The following is an 18,891-nucleotide window of genomic DNA, read 5'->3' as shown; positions in this document are numbered from 1 at the left end:
GGATGTTCTTTATGTATTCTAGATATGTATCTTTTGTTGGATATGTGGTTTGTGAACATTTTCTCCCACGTTGTTAATTGCCTTTTCATCCTCTTCACATGAGCTTTCACAAAGTAGTTTTTCATTTAATAAGACTAAATGTACCAATTTTCTTCTTTATAGGTAATTATTTGGTACCATGCCTACAATGTTTTGCCTAAACCTAAATTGTGAATATCTTATTTTATGATATATTTGTAAAAACTCTTCATTTTATACTTTCCATATAAATCAATGATCCATTTTAAGTAAATTTTTGTGTAAAGTATGAGTTTAGGTTATGTTTTACTTTTTGTTTGTTGCCTATAGATTTCCATTAGCTCCGGCACCATTTGTTGAAAAGCTAAAACCAACTCTCTTGATTTGTTTTTGCATCTTTAAAAAAAAAGTTAAACATACATGTGTGGGTTTTTTTTTTTCAAGGTTTTCTGTTCTGTTCCATTGATCTACTCTTTATCCATCACCAGCACCATAGTGTATTCATTGCTATATCTATATAGCTAGTTTTTTTTTAACTTTTATTTATTTATTCATGAGGGACACAGAGACAGAGAAAGAAGCAGAGACACGAGCAGAGGGAGAAGCAGGCTCATGCAGGGAACCCGCCGTGGGACTCGACCCCAGGTCCCCAAGATCACACCCTAGGCTGAAGGCTGTGCTCAACCGCTGAGCCACCGGGGCGCCCTATAGCTAGTTCTTAATATTGAGGAGACTATTTTCTCAAACATTCTTCTTTTTCAAAATTGTTTTAGCTTTTCTATGGCTTAGCTATCCATAGAAGTTTCAGAACAGGCTTGTCTATTATTTACAAAAATCTATGCTGGGATATTGATAAAACATTTATTAAATGTATATATTAATTTTGAAAGAATTGATATTTATAGAAGATGTATGAAATTTGGGTCTTCCTCTCTATAAGCAAGGTATAGGTCTTCATTTATATAGTCTTTATTGGTTCCATTTGTCAACATTTTACAATTTTTTGGCATATAGAGTCATCTTGTATTTTGATAAGGCTATAATTAATATTTCATTTTATTTGGAATTATTGTAAGTTGTATTGTTATTAATTTGATTTCCACCAGTACATTGTCAATATATGGAAATGTGAGTGATTTTTGTATTGATCATATATTTTGTGACCTTGCTGAACTCACTTATCAGTTCTAGATGTGGTTGGTTTGTGTTTATTTATTTTATTTTATTAATATATTTCTTGGGATTTTCTCCACAGTCATGTTATCTATAAATAGGAAGTTTTATTTATTATTTTTAATCTGTATTGCTTTTATTTCTTTTTCTTATTGCAATGGATAGAATTTATAATACTATGTTGAATAAGACTAGTAGTAGTGGACATCTGGCTCTACTCCCAGTCTTGAGGGAAAGAACTTCATCTTTCAATATTAAATATAATGTTAGCTACAGGGTTTTAGTAAGTGCTCTCTATTAGGTTAACAAAGTTCCCCTCTATTTCTATTTTCTAAGAGTTTATATAATGAATGGGTATTGGATTTTGTCAAATGCTTCTTCTGCATCAATTGATAATATAATTTCTCTACATTGCCTATTGAAATGATGGATTACATAGATTCATTTTCCAGTATTGTAGCAGCTTTATGTGTCTAGAATACATCCTACCTAGTAATGGTGTACATAGTTTCTATACACTGATATTTAAGTCCCTACTATTTTGTCAAAAATTTTCTCTGTAAGTTTATGAGAGGTATTGGTTTGTATATCTCATTTTTGGACTGCTAGTCTGTTTTATATCAGGGTGATACCAGCCACATAAAATTAGAATGTGTTCTTTTTCTATTTTCTAAAAAAGATTATTTAATAGTGGTGATCATTTTTTGGATATTTGGTATATTTTTCCAATGAATCTGCCTTTTGGGAGTTTTAAAGTCACTATTTCAATTATATTTATAATTATAGGACAATTCAGTTTGTCTCTCATATTGAGCAAGTTGTGGCAGTTTATAGTCTTAAAGTGTGGTCCATTTCTTCCATGTTCCATGTTGTTAAATTTAATTGTAAACTTATATATAGTATTCCTTTATTATTCCATTCATAGCTGCAGGGTCCATAGCAATTTCTACTGTCTCATTCCCAATACTGGTGCTTTGTGTTTTATCTTTTTTTTTTTTTTAAACTTTGTAAGTCCTATTAAATGTTAACCAATTTTACTGATTTTTCAAAATGTCGTTTGGTTACTTTCTGGTTTAAATTTTATTGATGTCTACTTTTATATATATTGTTTCCTCCCTTCTTGCTTGGGTTTATTTTACTCATCTTTTTCTAGGTATTTGAAGAGTAAGCATGGATTATTGATTTGAGTCATTTCTTTTTTAATGTACACATGTATTGTCAGAAAACTTCTAAACAAATAAAACACAAATTTTATTAATTATATTTTCAATTTCTTTAATTTCAATGTATCTCCTTTAAGACTTTTTTTTTTTTTTTTTAACCTAGAGGTTACTTATTACTGTGCTAAGTTCCAAGCATTTGGAGATTTCTCTGTTGTCTTTCTTTTATTGATTTCTTTTTTTTTTTTTTTGTTATTGATTTCTAATTTGATTCCATTATGTTCAGGGAACATACTCTGCATAATTTTGATTCTTTTAAATCTGTTGAAGTTTGTTTTATGGCCTAGGGTGTGGTATATATTAATGAAGTTCCATGAGCATTTAAAATAAATGTGCATTCTTCTTTTTTTATGTGTTAAAAATCCCAATTAGGTACTTTTTCTTTCTTTCTTTCTTTCTTTCTTTCTTTCTTTCTTTCTGTCTGTCTTTCTTTCCTTTCTTCTTTCTTCATTGTCTTTTGTGTGTGTGTGTGTGTGTGTTTAGTTCTTCAAGATGTTTACTGGTTTTATTTCCAGTAAATTTAGCAGTCTGAAAATAGGATATTAACATTCTAACCCTAATTATGGATTTTTGTATTTCTTATTTTTTGACCAATCAGTTTTAAATGTATTATAGAGTCTATTGTTTGGTACAGATAGGCTTATAATTGTTAGGCCTTCCTGGTGAATTTGTCCTTTTGTTATTATGTGATATGTCTTTCTGTTTCTAATAATTTTTTTTTTTTTTTTGGTTTGAGGTTTACCTTGTCTAATAATATAGCCACTTCTGCTCTTTAAAGAATATATATTTGCATAGCATATCTTTTTCCAGATTTTTGTTTTCAATCAATACCATTGTATTTGAAGTCAGGTTTTAATAGACATCAGATTGTCGAGTTATGTTCTTTCTTATCCAATATACAAATCTTCATCATATAATTGATATATTTAGACCATTTATATTTAAGATAATTGTTGATATATTAGGACTTAAATTTGTCATCTTATTTTTGTTTTCTATTTTTTTCTTCTTCTAATTCCTCAATTTATCTCTTCTTAACTTTTTATGGATTTTGAATATTTTTTAGGGTTTCATCTTTATTTTTATAGTGCCTTTGTATATATAATTTTGTATGGTTTTCTTAGTACCTGTTGTAGATATTACAATATATAAATGTAAGTTATAACAATCTACTGGTATTGATTTTTTATCACTGTGAAAGAAGTATAGAAACTTAGTTTCCACTTAGATTTCTTTACATTCCAAATTTTAAGATACAATAGATTCTTAACTATAGAATACAAACTGAGGATTGCTGGAGGCAAGGGATGGGGTAAATAGGAGATGGGCATTTGTTATGATGAACACTAAGTGTTATATCTAAGTGGTGAATCACTAAATTCTATTCCTGAATCTAATATTACACTGTATGTTAACTAGCTAGAATTTAAATAAAAACTTGAAGCAAAAAATAAATAAAATACAATTCTGTTAAGTAGGTCCTTAATATATGTCAAGCACTGCACCTAGAATAATTTAGGCTTCAATCTTCAATTTTTTAAAAATAAAACTGACTGAATTAGAATATTGTATTTTATTTACCATTTTAATTATCTTATTTTTTGAATTTCTAAAATTTCTTCTTTTATTATCTATATGGAGAATTTATTTTAGCCACTAGATATTGAAGAAAACACACACCCACAAAAACGGAAAGATAGTCTATGCTCATGGATTGGAAGGATCAATATTGTTAAAACCTCCATACTATCCAAAGCAATCTACATGCTTAATGCAATCCCAATAAAATTTCCAATATCACCTTTCACAGAAATAAAACAAACCAGCCCTAAGGTTTGTACAGAATCACAAAGACTGAATCACCAAAGCAATCTTTAGAAAGAAGAATACAGTTGGAGGCATAATACTCTCTGATTTCAAACTATATTATACAGATATAGTAATCAAAATAATATAATATTGGCATAGAAAGAAACAATGGATCAATAGAACAGAATAGAGAGTCCAGAAATAAACCCACACATATGTGGTCAATTGATTTACGACAAAGATATCAGGAATATACACTGGTAAAAATTCTCTTCAATAAGTGTTTTTGGGAAGATTGGACAGCCACATGTGGAAGAATGAAACTGAACACAATTTTACACCACAACAAATATTAACTAAAAATGTATCAAGGCTTGAATGTAAGATCTGAAACCATAGAACTCCTGGAAGAAATAACAGTAAGCTCCTTGATGTTGGTTTTGGCATATTTTTGGATTCAAGACCAAAAATAAAGGCATCAGAAGCAAAAACTAGAAAGTGGGATGACATTAAACTAATAGGTTTTTCACAGCAAAGGAAACAATAAACAATAGCAAACAAAACAAAACAAAAAAACAAAAACAGTCTGATTTTAAAATGTGTAGGGGATCCAAATAGATATTTTTCAAAAAAGACATACAGATGGTCAACAGGTACATGAAATGGTACTCAACATTACTAATAATTGGGGAAATGTAATCGAAACCACAATGAGGTATCACCTCACACCTACAAGAATGGCTGTTACAAATAAAATGATAAGAAACAGTCAGTAAGTGTTGGCAAAGATGTAGACAAATGGGAACACTTGTGCACTGCTGATGGGAAAGTAAATTGGTGCAACCACTAAAGAAAACTTTATGGAGGGTCCTCTAAAAAAAAAAAAAAAAAAAAAAAAAGAACTCCCATTGCACTTCTGGATATTTATCCAAAGAAAATGAAAACCCTACTTCAAAAAGCTATATGCATTCCAAAGTTCATTGTTGCATTATTTTCAATTGACAAGATATAGAAGCAACTTAAGTGTCCATCAACAGATGAATACCTAAAGATGTGGCATATATATACAATGAAACATTATTCACCCATAAAAAGAATGAAATCTTGCCATTTGAGGCAACATGGATGCACCTAGAGGGCATTATACTAAGTAAAACATGAAATAAGTTACATGGAGACAGACAAATACCATATAATCTCACTTATATGTGGAATCTAAAACAGACAAAACAAAACTCATGGATAGAATAAATCAGTGGTTGCTGAATACAGGGCAGGGAGGTATAAGTGCCGTGGGCAAAGGCAGGTAAAATGTACAAATTTCCAACTAATGGAATAAATAAGTCATAGGCTGTAGTGTACTGTCTGGTCAATGTAGTTACTTAACAATTTTGTATTATATATTTGAAAATTGTTAAAAGAGTAGATCTTAAAAGTTCTCATCACTAGAAGAAATTTATAGCAATGTATGGTGATAATGTTAACTAGACTTATTATGATCATTTTGCAATATACATAAATATTGAGTACACCTGAAACTTATATAATGTTATATGTCAAACATATCTTTAAAAAGGGGGCCAACTTGCTAACAATATTTTATTTTTGTTTTCCTTTGTTGAAACATTTTTATTTCCTAATGATTCCTGCAGTAAATTTTAACATTACATATAATTTGTGATGGGAAGTTATTTTCTTTCAGTACCTGAAAAAATGTCATGTGACTTTCTGTCCTCCAGGTTTTATTTTTTTTAATTTTTAAAGATTTTATTTATTTATTCATGAGAGATAGAGAGAGGCAGAGACATAGGCAAAGGCTTTTCAATGAGAAATTCATTGTCATTCAAAATAATTTATAATAAACATAATGAAATTCCCAAAATACTAATGTGCCCTTTCTCTCTATCTGTTGCCCTCCACCCCCTACCCTGCTGACACCAAGAAAAGAGAAGAGGGAAATGGAATGACAGCTAGCTCTGCCTCTCAGCACCTCATTCTGACTACTGAAGCCGCGTGTGAATGGAAGCTCATTAAGTCACTTGATCTCACTGATACAGAAGAAGGTAGAAACCTATTTCCCACTATTTTGTTCAGTCTCTCTTTTGTCATGTTGGTGTAAAGGTTCAGCCTCTTACTAGGCCTTGATAACACCAGAGGTAGGAGGGAGTGACGTGCTTATAAACTTTTGACTTGTGAAGATGGTGGAAGAGTAGGGTTCTTCATCCCACCTGGTCCCACCATCTTACCCACCTGGTTTTACCATCTTACCTAGATAACTTTCAAAACATCCTGAACACTTATGAATTTGACCTGAGATTTAAAGAGAGAACACCTGGAATGCTACAGAGAGAAAAGTATTTGCTTCTAACAAAGTAGGAAAGTGAAAAAAAAAAAAAAAAGAAAGAAGAATAAAGTGGGGGATGGGAACTGCAAGTAGCCAGGATAAAGCTGAGTGGTGAAAGCACCTGGGACAAGAAAGCCCAGCCTTGGAGAAGCAGGAACTGTAAAAATCCATGGAGTTTAAACATCCAAGGAGTTTTCCCTGAAGGAAAAGTCCTTAGCAGGGAAATTGGGTAGGTCCCAGGGGGGCGGTGAAGCCTCCAGATTCCCAGAGTCACTACAAGAGGAGAGGCACTCAGGGGAAAGCTCATCATAAACCGTGGTCCAATATCAGTAAAGGGTGCCGCAGCCCTTCAGGGCATTTGGGAGAAGCCAGTTGGTTAGGTAGGCTGGCTCCAGATGGAAGTGGCTGAACCCTGTTCCCTTCGGGAGGTGCAGCCCCTGGGAGCATGGGTCCAGTGGCACAGGGCCCTGGATCCCAGTGTGCCCAAGCAGACAAAGCCTGTGATCCTGAGTTCCCCCTGGAACAGGTGGAAATGGGGAGGTCACAGGAAAGTGAGAACTCTCCAGCCGCTGAGGGCCCCAAGCTGTACAGATTGGTCACCCACGATGCCCCAGGAGCATCTAGGTCACTGCAGACTGGGAGACGGCAGTTAGCTACTTGCAGGGAGCTGACTCCAGAGCTGGAGATCTGGCTGTCACCACTGTTGTTTTTCCTCTTTGTTTCACCGCCTGCTTGGGACAGGTGAGGCCGCCAGGGAACAAAGGCCTCACGGGGTAAACAGCTCACACTGAGCCTGGCACCTGGCAGAAGGTGGGTCATCTCATCCCAGGCACACACACCTGAAAATCAGAGCAGCAGACCCCTGCCCCAGAAGACCAGCTGGAAGAACAAAGGAAGCGCAAGTTTACTGACCAAGCAGCATTAGAAATCTCCAGGACAAAGGGAAAATAGTATACTGAACTAGAGGGTCCCTTTTTTCCCCTTTTTTCTTTTCTTTTTTTTCCTCCTTTTTCCATATAGACTCATTTTTTATCAGACTAATTTCCCATCCTAATTACACTATTTTACCAACTCTTTAAGTTTTTTCCTTTTTGACTTTCATATTTCTACAATTACATGTGTTAGATATATTTTTCACTTCTGGATTCTCTTCAATGTATTCAATTTAATTTTGGTAGATATACAAGATGGGTTTCTGGGTGTTTGTTTTGTTTTGTTTTTGTTTTTGTTTTTGTTTTTGCCTCATTTTGCTTTACAATGGTGGAAGTTAGTACCTTCTAAAACATGACCAACATACACCCAGAACCAAGTGGAATACCATGCTGTTTTATTCTGTGAGATTACATTCTCCCTTCCCATTCTGCCTCCCCCCACCCCTTTTATCTCATTTATGCTTTGGTGGTCAGTGTTGGGGCTTTCTAGAAGTATTGCTGGTTTATATGATTTTGGGATTGAGCATCTTCTAACATGCAGAACAAAATACACTCAGAACCAAGAGGATCACCCTCTGGGATCCTTCAGGTATACTAGGCTTTCTCTCCACTACCACTTCCTGACCACCAGCATCCGCCCTACCTTTTTCTCTTTTTTCCTCTTTTCTTTACATTTTTTTTCTTTTTCTTTTTTCTTCTTCTTTGTTTTTGGTTTGGCTTTTTATTTTTACTATTTTGTGTTAAAATTTGTTTTTCACTTTAGTGGTCATTTTGTTTTATTTTGTTCTGATCCTCTTTTTCTTCTATTTTCCAGTCTCTGACCTATTCAGAATCACCTAGGATGTATTTTACTTGGCTTGTGGTTGATATTTTTGACTCAGCCCACTCATACAGCCACTCTGCCCTGGACAAAATGACTAGAAGGAAGAATTCACCATAAAAGAAAAAAAAAAAAAAAAAAACAATACTCTCTGCCACAGAGTTACAGAATTTCGATTTAAATACAATGTCAGAAATGCAATTCAGAAATACAATTATAAAGCTACTGGTGGCTCTGGAAAAAAAAGCATAAAGGACTCTAGAGACTTCAATACTGCAGAACTGAGATCTAATCAGGCTGAAATAAAAAATTAATTAAATGATATGCAATCCAAACTGGAAGTCCCATTAAAAAAAAAAACAAAAAAACTGGATGTCCTAACTGCTAAAGTTAATGAGGTGGAAGTGAGAGTGAGTGACATAGAAGATAAGTTGATGGTAAGGAAGGAAGTAGAGGAAAAAAGAGAAAAACAATTAAAAGCCCATGAGGAAGGCTTTAGGGAAATAAATGATAGCCTGAGAAGGAAGAAACTACATCTAATTGGGATTCTAGAAGAGGCTGAGAGATAGAGGAACACAAAGTATATTTGAACAAATCATAGCTGAGAACTTCCCAATCTGGGGAAGGGACAGGCATTCAGATCCAAGAGAGAGAGAGGACGCCCACCCCCAACAAAAACCGTTCAACATATAGACATTTAATAGTGAAACTTGCAAATTTCAAAAATGAAGGGAAAATTCCTAAAGCAGTGTGAGACAAGAGATTCTTAACTTATATGGAGAGAAATATCAAATTAACAGCAAATCTCTGTACAGAGACCTGGCAGGCCAGAAAGGGCTGGCATGATCGATTCAGAGTACTAAATGAGAAGAACATGCAGCCAAGAATACTCTATCTAGCAAAGCTCTCATTCAGAATAGAAGGAGAGATACAGAGCTTCCAAGATAGTCAGAAACTGAAAGAATATGTGACCACCAAAGCAGCACTGCAAGAAATATTAAGGGGGACCCTGTAAAAAAAAAAGAGGGAGTCAAGAGAAACAATCCACAGAAACAGGGACTGAATTACTATGACACTAAATTCATATATTTCAATAATTACTCTGAATGTGAATGGGCTAAATGGCCCCATCAAAAGATGCAGGGTATCTGACTGGATAAAAAAGCAAGACCCAGGGATCCCTGGGTGGCGCAGCAGTTTGGCGCCTGCCTTTGGCCCAGGGCGCGATCCTGGAGACCCCGGATCGAATCCCATGTCAGGCTCCCGGTGCATGGAGCCTGCTTCTCCCTCTGCCTGTGTCTCTGCCTCTCTCTCTCTCTGTAACTATCATAAATAAATAAAAATTAAAAAAAAATTAAAAAAAAAGCAAGACCCATCTATTTTCTGTCTACAAGAGACTCGTTTTAGATCTAAGGACACCTCCAACCTGAAAATGAAGAGGTGGAAAATCATTTACCATTCAAATGGCCCTCAAAAGAAAGCTGGGGTAACAATCCTCATATCAGATAAATTAAAGTGTATATCAAATACTGTAGTAAGAGATGAGGAGGGACACTATATCATACTTAAAGGGTCGACCTAACAATCATGAATATTTATGCCCCTAATGTGGGAGCTGCCAAGTATATCAATCAATTAATAATCAAAGTAGAGAGATATTTAGAAAAGAACACATTAATTGTAGGAGACTTCAACACAGCACTTTCAGCAAATGACAGATCTTCTAAGCACAACATCACCAAAGAAACAAGGGCATTAAATGATATACTGGACCAAAGAGATTTCATATATATATATATATATATATATAACTTTCCATCCGAAGCAACTGAATACACATTCTTCTCAAGTACACATGAAATCTTCTCCAGAAGAGATGACATACCGTGTCACAAATCAGGTCTCAACCGATACCAAAAGATGCAATTGGGATTGTCCCCTGCATATTTTCAGACCACAGTGCTTTATAACTTGAACTCAATCACAAGAAGAAATTTGGAAGAAACTCAAACACATTGAGGTTAAAGACCATCCTACTAAGAGATGAATGGGTTAACCGGGAAATTAGAGAAGAATTTAAAAGATTCGTGGAAACTACTGAAAATGAAGATACAACCATTCAAAATCTTTGAGATACAGCAAAAGCGGTTCTAAGTGGGAAACACATCGCAATACAAGCCTCCCTCAAAAAATTGGAAAAAATTCAACTATACAAGCTAACCTTGCACCTACAGGAATTGAAGAAAGAACAGCAAGTAAAACCTACACCAAGCAGAAGAGAGATTATAAAGATTCAAGCAGAACTCAATGAAATAGAGACCAGAAGAACTGTAGAACTGATCAATAAAACCAGAAGTTAGTTCTTTGAAAGAACTGATAAGCTAGACAAACCCCTAGCCAGCCTTATTACAAAGAGAAAAGACTCAAATTAATAAAATCATGAATGAAAGAGGTGAGATCACAACCAATACCAAGGAAATACAAACAATTTTAGTAATGTATTATGAGCAGCTATATGCCAACAAATTAGGCGATCTACAAGAAATGGATTCATTTCTGGAAAACCACAGATTACCAACACCAGAACAGTAAGAAATAGAAAACATGAATAGGCCAATAACCAGCAAGGGAATTGAAACAGTCATCAAAAACCTCCCAAGATGCAAAAGTCCAAGGCCAAATGGCTTCCCAGGGAAATTCTACCAAACGTTTAAAGAAGAAATATTACCTATTCTACTAAAGCTGTTCTGAAAGATAGAAAGGGATGGAATACTTCTAAACTCGTCTTAGGAGGCCAGCATCACCTTGATTCCAAAACCAGACAAAGACCCCACCAAAAAGGAGAATTATAGACCAATATACCTCATGAACCCGGATGCAAAACTTCTCAACAAGATACTAGCCTATGGGATCCAACAGTACATCAAAAGAATTATTCACCATGACCAAGTGGGTTTTGTCTCCCAGATGCAAGGGTGGTTCAACACTCCTAAAACAATCAACATGATAGATGACATCAACAATAGAAAAAAACAAGAACTATATGATCGTCTCAATAGATACAGAGAAAGCATTTGACAAAATACAGCATCCATTCCTGATCAAAACTCTTCAGAGTGTAGGGATAGAGGGAACATTCCTCGACATCTTAAAAGCCATCTACGAAAAGCCCACAGCAAATATCATTCTCAATGGGGAAGCACTGGGAGCCTTTCCCCTAAGATCAGGAACAAGACAGGGATGTCCCCTCTCACCACTGCTATTCAACATAGTACTGGAAGTCCTAGCCTCAGCAATCAGACAACAGAAAGAAGTAAAACACATTCAAATTGGCAAAGAAGAAGTCCAACTCTCTCTCTTCACAGATGACATGATATTGTACATAGAAAACCCAAAAGACTCCATTCCCAGAATGCGAGAACTCATACAGCAATTCGGCAATATGGCAGGATACAAAATCAGTGCACAGAAATCAGTGGCATTTCTATACACTCACAATGAGACTGAAGAAAGATAAATTAAAGAATCAATCCCATTTACAATTGTACCCCAAAGTATAAGGTACCTAGGAATAAACCTAACCAAAGAGCTAAAAGATCTATACCCTAAAAACTACAGAACACTTCTGAAAGAAATTGAGGACGACACAAAGAGATGGAAAAACATTCCATGCTGATGGATCAGAAGAATAAATATTTTGAAAGTGTCTATTCTACAAGGGCAATTTACACATTCAGTGCAACCCATGTCAAAATACCATGGACATTCTTCAGAGTTGGAACAAATAATCTTATGATTTGTAAGGAATCAGAAAAGACCCTGAATAGCCAGGGGAATATTGAAAAGGAAAACCAATGCCAGGGGCATCACAATGCCAGATTTCAAGCTGTACTACAAACCTGTGATCATCAAGATAGTATGGTACTGCACAAAAACAGACACATAGATCAATGCAACAGACTAGAGAACCCATAAATGGGCCCTTGACTCTATGGTCAACTAATATTTGACAAAGCAGGAAAGACTATCCACTGGAAAAAGGACAGTCTCTTCAATAAATGGTGCAGGGGAAATTGGACAGCCACGTTCAGAAGAATGAAACTAGACCATTCTCTTACACCATACATAAAGATAAACTCAAAATGGATGAAAGAGCTAAATGTGAGACAAGAATCCATCAAAATCCTAGAGGAGAACACAAGCAGCAACCTTTTTAACTTAGCTACAGTAACTTCTTGCAAGATACATCTATGAAGGCAAAAGAAACAAAGCAAAAATGAACTATTGAGACTTAATCAAAAGAAAAAGGCTTCTGCACAGCAAAAGAGACAGTCAACAAAACTAAAAGACAACCTACAGAATGAGAGAAGATATTTGCAAATGATGTATCAGATAAAGGGCTAGTATCCAAGATCTTTAAAAAACTTATTAAACTGAACAGCAAAGAAATGAAAAATCCAATCATGAAATGGACAGAAGACATCAACAGACATTTCTCCAAAGAAGACATGGCCAACAAGCACATGAGAAAATGCTCCACATCACTTGCCATTAGGGAAATACACATCAAGACCACAATGAGATATCACCTCACACCAGTGAGACTGGCAAAAATTAGCAAGACAGGAAACAACAAATGTTGGAGAGGATGTGGAGAAAGGGGAACCCACTTGCACTGTTGGTGGGAATGCAAACTGGTGCAGACACTTTGGAAAACTGTGTGGATATTCCTCAAAAAGTAAAAAATTGAGCTACCCTATGACCCAGCAACTGCACTACTGGGTGTTTACCCCAAGATACAGATGTAGTGAAATGGCAAGACACCTGCACCCCAACGTTCACAGCAGCAGTGTCCACAATAGCCAAACTGTGGAAGGAGCCTCAGTGTCCTTCGACAGATGAATGGATAAAGAAGATGCGATCTATATATACAGTGCAATATTACTCAGCCATCAGAAAGGATGAATACCATTTGCTTCAACATGGATGAACTGGAGGGTGTTATGCTGAGTGAAGTCAGTCAGTCAGAGAAGGACAATCATCATATGGTTTCACTCATTCATGGAATATAAGAAATAGTGAAAGGGATTACAAGGGAAAGGAGGGGAACTGAGTGGGAAAAATTAGAGAGGGCAAAAAACCATGAGAGACTCCTAACTCTGGGAAACAAACAAAGGGTAATGGAAGGGGAGGTGGTCAGGGGATGGGGTGAATGGATGATGGGCACTGAGGAGGGTGCTTGATGGGATGGGCACTGGGTGTTATACTATATGTTGGCAATCGAACTTAAATAAAAACAAATAAAAAAAACAACTTAAGAAAACAACAAACCTCTGTTTTGCAGCAACTTGTTTACTGTCTTTGATGTCAAGTAGGTATAAGGTTTAGTTCCCCACAAGCTCTACTAATTCCAAGTGTATGTATCTGCATGAAGCAGAGGTGAAGACTCTTGGAGACCGCCTCATTAAGTGTTACCATTTCTGGGCAGAAGTGAAGGATCAAAGCACCACCTGGTTCTGACAGGTAAGGGAGGGAAGATCAATTGCCCATTAGGTCCTATAAAAATCAACTGGTTGGTAAATGGGAGCATCGCATCCCTTGCTTCTGTGAGAAAGAGGGATTGATTGAAAGATCATCTCCCCAGTTGGTTCCCTGAATTCTTAGAGGAGGTGATGCAATTTTTCTGTTGATGTTGCCTGGAATAAAGCAAGTAATGCCAAAAGATTTTCTATTGTTCGGGTGTGGGTAGGAGACTTTTTTTGGAGCTTCTTTTGTGTATGCCTGTTGATTTTATGTTGGAGACTATTGTAATACCCTGTCTGGGATACATATGAGCCATTAACAAAATTCAGGAAAATCCAATGAAAAATCCAACAAGAAGGATCCCAAGATCCTCTCCCTGGTCCAGTTTCTTCTCTCCACCTTTCAGAGTCTTCCTATGCTTGCTGGTGTGCTGTTTTAACTGTAGAAGCTAAAGGTTTTTTAATTGTAAAAGGTAGAACATGGGAGGAATGGGCCTCCTCCATCTTGATGGACCAGAACTCTCCCAACATTGTTTTATTGTTAATTCTGCATTGTTTTAGGTTCCCCTACTTCTGATATTCTTAGTCCTATTCTTTAGCCTCACAGCAACATTCACTTGAATCAACAGATTGATGTACATGAAATATATTTTCATATTGATAGATATCTATTAAAATATATACTTGTATTCTGTGTGTTTTGTACGTGTGTGTGTGTGTGTGTGTGTTTAGTATATTTACATTAGTGATAATGTGTTCTGTATCTCATTGGGCTTTTAGTTTACTCATTCACAATTAATTTTGAGAATACATCCATAATTGTACCAATGGATATACTATTTTTATCAATCTGTAACACACAATGAGCAAAAATGTGTTTTATTTATACATTTAAAAATTGATACTTAATATGTCTTTGATTTTTTTCTCCTAATATTGCCACAACAACTATTAGTTGATAAGTATTCCCTTGAGTATTAGCCTCAGTATGTTTCTGGATATATAAGTGAAATTGCTGTGCTGTGAAGCATGTACATATGCAATTTTATAGGACACTGCTACATTTTTCTTCAAAGAAATGTCTATTTACACTCTGGACATGTGCTATTGCCAGACTTTTTGGTTCAGGCTTAATTTTAATGATCTAATGTCCTTTTTAAATTTGCATTTTTTCCCTATTTCCAGTGGATGGAGCAACTTTTTATCCACAATCATTAAGTTGGATTGGTCTGTGCAATCCCTTTATAAATAACTTTCCCATTTTCCATTTTATGTGAGAGGTAGTTTTTTATTTGTTTAGTTACTGGTTTTCTGTGTTTAACCATAATCTGGGTACATGACTATAGTACATTTCTCCCAGCCTATCATCTGCTTTATAGACTTGCTTATAATATCTTCATCTTTAAATGTCTTATCTGTTCTTTATATTTTGCATAAGACAATGTATTGCATAAAAATTGTAAAGTGTGCATATCTAAAGTATATTTCTCCATTAACTTTGCCCATCTGTGTAACCAATGAACAGATCAAGATATAGAAACATAAGCAGCCTTGAGATGCTTGAGTGTCCTGTTCTAATCACTGCCTCCACACTAGCCCTTACATTTTTTGAAACATTGTTAGCTTTGTTTGTTTCAAATTTTTATTTAAATTCTAGTTAGTTAACACAGAATGTAATATTGGTTTTGGGAGTAGAATTCAGTGATCTATCACTTCCACACAGCATCCAGTGCTCATTTCCACAAGTACCCTCCTTAATCCTGATCACCCATCTGGTCCGTCCCCTGCCCACCTCCCTCCACCATTCCTCAGTTTGTTCACTATAAGATGGAGCTACAAAGTATTAAGCTAAGCAAAATAAGTCAAAGAAAGATAAATACCATATGATTTCATTCATATGTGGGATTTAGGAAAGAAAACAGATGAACATAGGGGAAAGAAAACAAAAGAGAGAGAGAGAGGCAAATCATGAAACAAAGTTGTAGTTTTACCTGTGTTTGAACATTTCACAAAGTGAGTTATGCAGCATGAACTCTTTCTGTCATTGATTTCACTGTTTTTCTTTGAGTTTCACACATTTTCTCTATAGATTCAGTTCATTGTCATGTAGTTTTTATTGCATGAATACAATACAACTACTATTCTTATTACTATTAATATTTTGTTAAAGGTTTTGGTGATTTTTAATATTGTTTCTATAGACTTTCTTGGACATATTTTTCCAAAGTGATTTCATTACATAATCCTCTATCAGCATATCATGTGTGTGTGTGTGCTCATGTAAATTATTCCAAGTGTTCTAAGGTTCTTACTATTATATACTGAAATAAACCCTACCTTGTTAAAGCTTTTGTTTTTTTTCTATAACTTTGTTATATTTAGTTTACTAAGATTTTTGTTTAGGATATCTTCATCTATATTCATGAGGGAATATTATACATATATTACGCATATATATTAAATACATTGTCTAGTACATTTCTTGCTTGATTTTGATGTCAAGTTAATAACTTACAAAGTGCTTTATTTATCCTCATTCTTCTATTCCATTTTGAAACCTTGAATATTGGGCAGAATTAACATAAAATATTTTGGGACAAGTTTCTATTTGAATTATCTTAGTAAGGAATTATCTTAGTGAGGAATATTAATGCTTTTTATTTAATGAATGAGAAATATTAATTTTTTTTCTAGAAAATTGTCCATTTTATCTAAGTTAAAAATTTAAGGTATGAATTTCTTAGGGAAAACATCTTAAATGGAGATGAGATAGAGTCTTTAAGTAAATGGATGTTCCAGAATGGAAGAGCATTGTTTGCTTAGAGTGGAAATGTAATTTCACATTATTCATAGGCTAATACTAGAGTTTGTTAATGGAGATTTGAATTTATAATTGTCATTTACCAATACCATTTCTAAAACACATGGGAGACTAGCACTCTTGTGATTTATGGATTTGAATGTTTTGTTTCCGCAAGCTAGATATAAATTGATATTTGATCAAAGTGTATCTGGGGTTGCAATTAGATCTGTGTAGAAAATGAGAGAATTATACAGATATAAATAAGAGCATTTCAATCTGAATAAAATTATAAAGGCAGGTTTGCACTGATAAACCATAATCACTGCCAGCATTTGACATGCCATAGTCATCTTTTACTGGGCTGTTATCCCAAGAAGGCATTCTTGGGAAAAGTAAAGAATGATTATTTCCTGAACACACACCCAAAGGAAAAAAAAAAGCAGAAAGAAAAGTTCATGATCTAAGACATAAGAAAAATAATGTGATGAAAGTTAGAATTCTGCCTATAAAAGATACTGAATAAAGAAATACTGAAAATGAGAAAGGTCTTCTTCAAAATGAGAGGAAGAAAAACCTAGGCTATCTGTAACCTTTGAGTCTTTTTTTTCTCATTTGAAAAATAATAATTTGTGCTAAAAGATGTATATTATTATTTTAAATTTTGAAATTCTGTGACTATGAAATGATATTGAATCCAAAATATTTAAGATCAATATATATTGGGGCTTTGCAGGGGATTTTGCATCTTTAGATAAAGAAATGGGTTTTAATATAAAGAATTTCATGAAATAGGAGCTAGAGATGCTGGTTGGTTAAGCATAGAACACTATAAAACTTCTGAGCTGTGGGGCACCTGGATGGCTCAGTCCATTAAGCATCTTACTTGAGCTGAGGTTGTGATCCTGGCACCCTGAGAATGAGCCCCATGACTGACTTTGACCCTCCTCCTGCTTGTGTGCACTCTCTCTCTCATAAATACATACATACCTACATATGTAAATACATACATACATACAACTTCTGGGCTGCACAATGTGAACTACTACTATATATAAAATTCAAATTAACCTATCTGATAGTAATTAGTTCCCTAGTTCTATTAAAAAGGTTTTCAGGGATGCCTGGGTGGCTCAGTGTTTGAGTGCTGCCTTTGGCTCAGGGCATGATCTGGGAGTCACGGGATCAAGTCCCACATTGGGCTCCCTGAATGGAGCCTGCTTCTCCCTCTGCCTGTGTCTCTGCCTCTCTCTCTCTGTGTGTGTCTCTCATGAGTAAATAAATAAAATAAAAAATGTAAAACCACATTAAAAAATAAAATAAAAAGGTTTTCATTTCTATCCTGGATGCAATACCAGTTAGAAAACAATCCGGAACATAGCTTAAAATTGCATAACCTCACTGTTTCCTAGGTGCTCCCAAATCTTTCATTCTTCCTTTCCTGACATTATCTTTCTTGACTGAATTGTCAAATTCTTTGACTTATGGTGTTGCACACCATGTAAACTGTGAATCCAGCTATGGCCACACTCAAAAATGAGCAAAGCCCCACCTCTGCCATCCAGGTATCCCAGAAAATTGCTGTGTTGTCCAAGCCAGTCCTATTTCATTTCCTAATTAACTCATCCCAATTTGCAGTCTCTAAGTTTGTTTGAAGCATTTATGACACCTCTTTTAGTTATTGAGATAACTAGACCAACCAGAAATCAGTGAGAATATGAGAGATGTACAAATAACCTTAAATGATTTGACATAATGGACATTTTTAGAATGCACATAAAATACTAATTATATTAGTGTTTATAATATATATATATATTATATATATATTATTATATTCTTTTCAAATGCATGTGGGACATTCATAAAAATATACCACATTGGAGCTGTAAACATAAACAATTAGAAAATATTGAAATCATTCAAGTACTTCCTACAATTTTATAGGAATTAAAGTAGAAATCAATAATGAAAAGTTAACAAAAAATTCTCAAATATGTGGAAATTGGGCAACAAACAAAATAATTTCAGCCTAAGACATAGAAGAGAAATTAGATAGTATTTTGAGTTTATATAGCAATGGGAATATGACTGGAATTTTTAAACAAAGCCAAAAGAGTTGGTGATAAAGAAACTTATACCTACAAAAGACATTTAGAAAAATGGAAAATTTTAAATCAACCTAGTTTTAATGAAGAGGTTAGAAAATAATCACAAAATTATTTTAAAAGTTTGAAAAAAAAGAAAATAATA

Source organism: Canis aureus, chromosome 4 (genome assembly GCF_053574225.1).
Source record: "Canis aureus isolate CA01 chromosome 4, VMU_Caureus_v.1.0, whole genome shotgun sequence".
In the NCBI taxonomy this organism is placed as follows: domain Eukaryota; kingdom Metazoa; phylum Chordata; class Mammalia; order Carnivora; family Canidae; genus Canis; species Canis aureus.
Note: the sequence above shows the minus strand (reverse complement) of the source record.